This window comes from Anopheles stephensi, chromosome 2 (assembly GCF_013141755.1).
Source record: "Anopheles stephensi strain Indian chromosome 2, UCI_ANSTEP_V1.0, whole genome shotgun sequence".
In the NCBI taxonomy this organism is placed as follows: Eukaryota; Metazoa; Arthropoda; class Insecta; order Diptera; family Culicidae; genus Anopheles; species Anopheles stephensi.
The window spans coordinates 68,246,925-68,254,737 of record NC_050202.1 but is presented as its reverse complement, the minus strand read 5'-3'; the positions used below and the strand labels follow the sequence as shown (position 1 = coordinate 68,254,737).

The 7,813-nt window shown below is 39.0% G+C and overlaps 1 long non-coding RNA gene across 1 annotated transcript; it reads left to right on the top strand.

Moving 5' to 3' along the window:
• Positions 1-4,313, top strand: LOC118504459. The gene is made up of 3 exons (XR_004905305.1): positions 1-785; positions 1,298-1,414; positions 3,718-4,313. It is a non-coding gene; the product is annotated as an uncharacterized LOC118504459 (long non-coding RNA).
• Positions 4,314-7,813: the final 3,500 nt, after the last annotated feature.

Genomic DNA, 7,813 nt, shown 5'->3' with positions numbered 1-7,813 from the left:
CAGGCGAATTTAAATGTTCGAGAATTGACTATGTTTTGTATATTTACATTTAGAGTTTCTGGGCAAAGGTTTTTTGTTCAGGTTGATTTGTCTTGATACTTTTAATGTATGAAAGCTCAGGGAAGTTTTTGTTGAAAATTAATTTGTACCTTTTATTGTTACTAATTTTAACACCAAACTTCTGTTTCAAGTTATAAACACAATTTTTTAATGCTAAATCATATTACATCTGCTTCGTTCTCGTAGAAAAAAAATGGTTAAAAATAAAAAAAAAACAAATAAAAGTTCACCACGTAACGTAGCACCGCTTTTTGGGATAATTTAGCTTCACTTTATTCTTCAAACACCTTAAACATGTACGTTTACAAATCGCTTAAACGTAGCCCCGTTTCACGCATGTAGGTGTCTTTGAACATCACCGATACTCAATAAAAAGGGTGCGCGAAAGCAAAGAAAAAAGAGGGAAGGTGTCGTTCCATATTATCGATTTAGCACATGATAGCGTTTTATTGACTTTCTCTCTGTTGCTATCGTTTACGTGCCGTGTAGTTTCGCGATAGGCACGTACTGTTGTTGTGTATCGCATCTGGGAAGGATTGCGTGCCCTGTCATCAAGGTACTTCAAAGTAACGGATCTATGCTTTGTTCGTCACGTGTCTGAATCAAGGGCTGATAGGTGTGTATCTATGATAGACGCGAAGATGGTTGTGATTGTGTCGTTCAGGTTTGAAGCAGTTTATTTCCGGTGTTTGGTGAGAGATACACTCAATGGTGCGAATCTTTTGGTGAGTATCGTACGGTTGATCAGTGAACAAATCATTCATTTAGATAGATTTTATAAATATTCTTACCACGAACGGTTTTTGGATATATGTTATACGAAAATCTTTATTGCTCACTTTGTAGAATAAGAGACTTATAATAGTATTAATATATAAAAAATGTCCACAACTCTTAATTGTACGTGTTAACTTCGTCGGTGTTTGATAAAGTTGTAGAGTTGTAATTGCTTGAATGAGCCTAAGGTTTACAGTAAATGGTTTTTACGTGGAATAGGCATGTTCAATGTATACCGGCGTTCAACTCATGACTCACTTTTAAAGTGCAATTGGCTCAAGGAAATTAATTTTCCATAAATCAATTCCATTTGAATTTTATTGCACCCGTATTCGCAGAAGAAACATGATGCTATTAATGTAAATAGAATTCCCTGTAGAAGATGTTTCACAACTTGCATGTCTATACTCCATGATGTTTGCAACTTCCACTGAAAACAGCATGAGCTCCTTTCACACAGATTGCCCAAGATCTCTAATGGTGTGCGGAAAATGGGTCGATCGGACAGCTGCTAGAGCACGGGGGGAACCCATACTGTGCATTTGTTCCTAACGTAACCTGATCACTCTACGGTACGGTATGTGCAATTTTCTACGCTGCTTATGATTCCCAAGTTACACGGTAAAGGCATAGTTTCCCATTCGGCAGTAATAATAAATGTAAATAATCTCTCGCCCATTATCGATGGAACGTATCGGGCGGCTCGTTAAGTATTGCTTCTTCACAGCCCAGCCCAACAACTGCTCAATCAGTACGTTTGCATTGGTAAGGTTCATAGTTTCTGGGGAAATATCACTTCAGGTAATTTGAGATAAAATGCTAAAGTAATGACCGGCACCAGATGGCTGGCTGGCAGGCTGAACAATTTAGATATCAATATCTAGAGAATTAGTATCAGGTTATCCGGCCGTTTTTTGGAATGGAAATACCAGAAGGGAGCAATAGTAGCGATTGCCGTATCTTTTTTCGATGGAATTGTATTGATGCTAGTGTTCATAAGTTATTAGCAAACGAGTAGTATGTTAAATGGAATGATTTATTTACCAAACAATTATAAAAGATTTTTGGAGAATTCTTCTGGAATCAATTAAATGGTTTTCTGGCTGTTCTATATTCATATAAATGAATACAGCTTCGGTAAAGGGCAAGTGATTTAGGCTGAATAAATTTCAATAATATTTTAGATGAAATAATTGACCAACAAAAATGACCATTACTTTACAGATGAGAGTCTGATTTTTTTGGAGCATCATGATATCTCCCTAAAATCACAAAAAAGTAAAAAAAGATACAAAAAGGATATGAGTGAATGTTTCATTATTTGACGAACCTGTTTTGCCTGCTATTTACAATAACTGTACACTAGCAAAGCGTAAGCTTTTATTTTGGATCTGAAAGAGTAGCTCGTTAATATGCATACTTTTACTTGTGCCCCGTTGGCGGCTGTTTGGCGCACAGTATCGTGGCTCGATACAGAAATTGATTGCTTCCGTTAGCGACCACAACATCCGGTTAGCCTGTTTCACTGCATTGCACCAGCATAACATAGCCGTTCGCGGCGGACGGATACTTGGACTCCGGAAGGATACTTGTAGTTATCGTTACAACCACACGTATATTAATATTTATATTGGTCTCTTATCGAATACTGTTTTCAATGAGGCTGTTTATTTGTTATGGTTAAGGTGTCTATAAAACAGGTGCAAATACTAATATAGCTACAAACTGAAAAATATGCATAAAAATAATGATTTCAACCTTTTTTTTCTATTGTGATCATTAATTACGGTTTATGTACAAAAATTCGTTATATACCAATTCTCTTACAAAGATATTACGATCTTCATAGAATGAATACATATTCTACCCAACCAACAGGAACGAGTTGTAAGCCACTTTCTTAGTGTAATGCACTGCAATGAGGAACGAACAAATTTCCGGCGTTCTGTTGATATTAAATGTGAAAAAGGGGTTAATAGAAACCTTGGCTATGATAGTTGCGCCAAGATTAGGGCTTCAATCCTTACCAACAGGATGCCGAGTTTGAAAAATGATGAAAAAATCATCTCCGGTTCCGGCCGTCAAGCCCACCTGGCTCACAGGCCAGCAAATAAAATTTATGAACAAAGTAAAGGGTAATTAACATGTCGGGTTGCGTGAAGTTTCAATGTTATGACGTTATCCGTACCATCTAATCAGCCTTCTTTGCTCACTTTGAAAATTTGCATGTTCGGTTGGCCGCACCTTAGCTACCTTGGTACACTAGACACAAATGGCCAACGTGACTTGGGTTATTTCCTCGTCTTCTCGTCCCACTTGGAAGGTTTAGACTCCTGGTGTGCCCATGGATGCACGCAATTGATAGCACAAATGTGGTTCTTACAGTGTTTCATAAGCAACGCTGCCATAGAGCTTTACGAAACAGATTCATGCAGTGATGCATTTGGCCTGGAGGATTAAGGAAAGCCGATTTGCACTGGAAGCAGTCGTGCCGTTGCGTTGATGTTGGCAATGTGTAGATTCAGTCTCTAACATACGATAAATTTTGACAAACATTATTCGTTGTTATTTACACCGGTAGTATGCTCGTAACTGGTCCTGCTCTTAACCGATAATTGAACAATTTGGAGTAAAAATGTGAGGATTTGCCTGTTAGCACGGTCACTGCGAACCAACTCGATCTTGGATAATGAAATATTACTTCTTTGTGGATTATGCAGCGAGTCAAAATGATTTTGACCATGGCCGTTGAGAAGATTATGATTTGAGTTAATTAAATTTAATCAAAAACTAATAACCCGTAAACTAAAGTCTTACCGTTTTCTTATAGTTCAATGACAAAATGTACATGCACGAACTACATCTTTCATCTCCCTTTAGAAACCCAGCAATACATCGTCCGATTATTTATTGACTCAATAAGGATTTTATTTGATCTGAATGGATGAAAGTTCAGCAGGAATCAACTGACATAGCGGTCGCCGTTGGAAAGCTGCTCAACAACTATGCTCATCCGTACGAACCACCCAGTAAACTATCCGTGATCGTCAGCACATTATGAAACACGGTTCTTCCAACGAGAACGTTTCGTTTGAGCGTGCAGAGTACGGTAAGCTACGAGTAAAGTTGAAAAGAAAAACTGACACTTCCAGCAAACATGCACTTCAATTCGAATGCCCCAGATTGAGCACGTACAAATAATAAATCACTGCTTATTTGCTAAACGCATTTTTGGGGGATTTTGGAAATCGTTTACGACGTTCGCTAGAGTGTTTTCAGACCGTTTGACCGAACACTTCTGATCGGGAAGTACATCATTCCCGCTCTTGAAATCGTTCCACACGGAAATCAATCGTTCAGAAACCACCAAACGTCACGATAAACGTAATTGCGTTCCTTTAGAAAAGTGTACTTCTTTTGACAAACTCGAGATAAATCGTCTTTTTTTTTAGTGGTCCAGAGGAAAACTGAACTTGCTGCGGGGGATCAAGCATGTAAAACGATTTAGATCGTTTATTTGTGTTTGTTTTTATATGAAAGATTAAGCGAAAGTGAATCCTTCAGTCAGTTTGAACGGAAAGCAATCATTTCGGAAGTGATCAAGTTTAGCGAAATTAGTGTTGAGGGATCTAGTTTTTCCAAAACACACAAACACATAACAAATGTGTAAGCTTATATTATCCCGTTCTTTATTGTAGTGCTCAATTGTCCCTTCATAAATCCACCGTGAAAAAAGTGCCCGACGTATATCTCTAAGGGTGGCACCGAAAGCTGGTCTTAAAGCGACAGGTAGTGGAAAATCGATCAAATAATTTGTCGCCCTAATCTTCGTTAAGTGATTGAATGAATCGTTCAGTCATTCAAGAGGGGATTTGATTCACTTTCCGTGTGAATGGTGGAAGAGATTTATTGGCGCTTGTGTGTCAGACCTAATTGAAGCTATCTTTCGTTCGCTTTTCTTGAGCTTATCCTCGGTACAAGTAAGCGGATCATTGCGCTAGATTGAACACTGGTCCACCTGGAACACATCCGATGACTGATGATGGTTTGGTCGGCGAAGCTAAGAATGGTGGTGAAAGTCTCCGCTTTTGGTGTGTCGCATGGCGAATGTAGCGCTGAATATTATGCCTATTATATACCACTGGGAAAAGAAATTACGGCTCATACATTGGCCACGACAGAAATACATTAGGTTTTTATTGCATTTAGATGTGTCATGAACACATGGTTCTTTAATTTATTTTTTATAATATGTAACAAAAACTGATATTATTTAAGATTTTTTTTTAGATGCATCTTTATTACTCTACGATAAGCAGTATAGAATCAAACCTATGCCTAAGATGAACAAACACATAACAGCTGCAACGCCAGCAATGATGATACCATACACGACGCCAACACTTTGTTCGACTTTGCTTGTTGAGCCACGCGATTGGTTATAGCCAACTTTAACTATAATCTGATATTTGCACGAACAATTGTGCTCAAATCGTACCCTAAACGTGTCGTTAGGAAGTACCTGCATGAACGTGGGATCTTCATTTATTGCCATCATTCCAATTTTGTTCGTTTTCTTTTCTTGAAAGTAAAGTTCCATCCCTTCAAATTGATTTGATCTCTGCTTTCCCAATCGACAGCCAATGTTGAACGACGATGGACTCCACTCGATCACACTAACATTTTCAACTGCGGTAAACGGTTGCGCTATACAGACGATGTTTAAAACGAATCGGGATTCGCGAAACGTTGCACTCGCTTCCAGGCAACGGCCGTGGTCGTGATTAAACCACGCAAAACGCTCCGGGTTTAGATGTTTCATGTAAAAGAATTGAATGTTTTGGTTCGGCACTTGAAATCCCAACCCAAGAGACATTTTTTCCTGAGGAAGATCGCAGTTTAGAAAACTGAATGCAATCCTTGGCATGCAGACAATGCACAACCAGAAACCTGTGATTCTCATTGCTGAACGAAAAACTGAGGCTGGCTGTATTGCTAAACGGTGCGCTGGGAACTGACCATGCTACAAATGTTCCCTGTGTCTGAGGGTATTGAATAGAATGTTGTACCGATGCACTAAGTAAAATTGGTAGGTTAATAAGCCCCTAGAGGATATCGATGAAATAGGTAAAAGGGATTCGTATCGTAAAGCACCTTTTAGACAATAATTTTTGTCGTACAGATTGATTGGACGAACATTCAAAGTGTTTTTCTTTTTGTCACGATGTGCATGGAATTGTGCATTTGGCCTAAGGAGGCCTCATAGATAAGGCTGTTTGGTGAAAGTCTCAAGGCATGGAGTGAAGTCTGATTCATATGCTGATAATAATTATGGCTAATTGTCCAGCCAAAATAGCTCATTGTTTTTAATATGGCTCGTCCGCATTCCTGTTGCTATCATATAAATGGAGCCTAAAATAATCCTCCCTTCCATGAACCCCATGAGTATTCTCAACAGTCCCAGCGCTGTAAGGTTTCCTTAGCCCTCTAAGCTATTCCTCTACTGCTATTTGTATAGTCTATGAAAGGAATGATGCATCAGATTTTTTGAACGGTAACAGTTCATCACACCAATAAGCCCTGATCTTCCTTGATTAGTAACTCAAACTCCTTAACTTCTCTTTAATACATTTGTATTTATATATTTGTTACAGTAAAACAATGTATCTTTTTTAATTTAAGCTATTTCTTCTTCTTGAATTGACATAATAAATAAATAAATAAATATTTATTCTTCTTCTCGTTTGGCACTACAACCTTGAAAGGACTCAGTCTGCTATATCTGGTTTTTTGTGACTTGATTTTACCCGTAGCAAAGTAGTTAGCCTAGCGTACAAGGGGGTGGTCTGGATGGAATTGGAACCTCAATCCTGCCGTGTGAAGACCGGCGCCGATGTCCCCACGGTCACTGGACCGCCCCAATAGAAGCTATAGCAAAAATAATATTTTACAATTCCTGTGTAAAAAAAAACTACCAGCTACAATAATGGCCATTACATTGCTTTCAGAATTTTCTCTATACACTATTCCCACCAGGGGTTGGTGGCCGCCTGTCAATCAAAGCGTGGACAGCCAGCAGAAATCAGTGCGCTTAAGTGAGCGATTCTATTTAACCTTTATGAATCTTTTGTCATCTAATACACTCCACGGCATTGCGTACGGAACGATCGCACAAAATGATACTCCATTAGTTGGTGAAAGATGACGGGAAGGTCACGCGTGTCGTCTGCTCGCAATCAATAAACGTAGTGGCATCAGTGATGACGGTGGCAATCATGCCGGATAGCTTCCATCAAACGTCAACTTTTGACTATCAATCGACGGGGTCAGTACCGAAGGGAAATCGAAGCTGGCCGGAACCAGCTCAATTATTATGAAATCGGATGGTACGGGGGCCAATAGAAATCTGAACCCAAGCGCCTGCTCAAATATCCGCTATGGGGTGTCAGATTAGACGAAAGTGATATATTCTCTGGGGAGTTTGTTGACAGGGGCAGCAGAATGTCAGCCGAGTAACGTAAGCTCTAAGGGGACAAAAGGCCATGCATGTGTTGAGGAGTGGGCAGCGATCAATAACCAAAAACGCGTCCGCCCATGCTGCTGTTAGTTGAGAACATATAAAAACCGTTGGCGTTTGCCGACATACATCGAGGTATGCATATAATTTTCAACTTTTCTTCGATTGAGTTCTTTTTATTATGATAACAGATTAAAAAAAAAATTAATTACGAATTGCTTTGCTAATTAAAACAAGTGACTAAAAATTAAAAAAGTAGAAACACAGTTTTAGGAGCAAAAATTGATCATGAAATGGATTAATGCATAACTACTGTCGCAAGATAAATGACTGACCTCGATTCGAATGTTCGTCCCTGTGCTCGACTGCTTGAAGCATGCTCTTGAGCCTCGCATTCATAATTAGATATTAATGACTAATGACCCAATCAATTCAAAAGATTGCAGATCTCGGTCGATG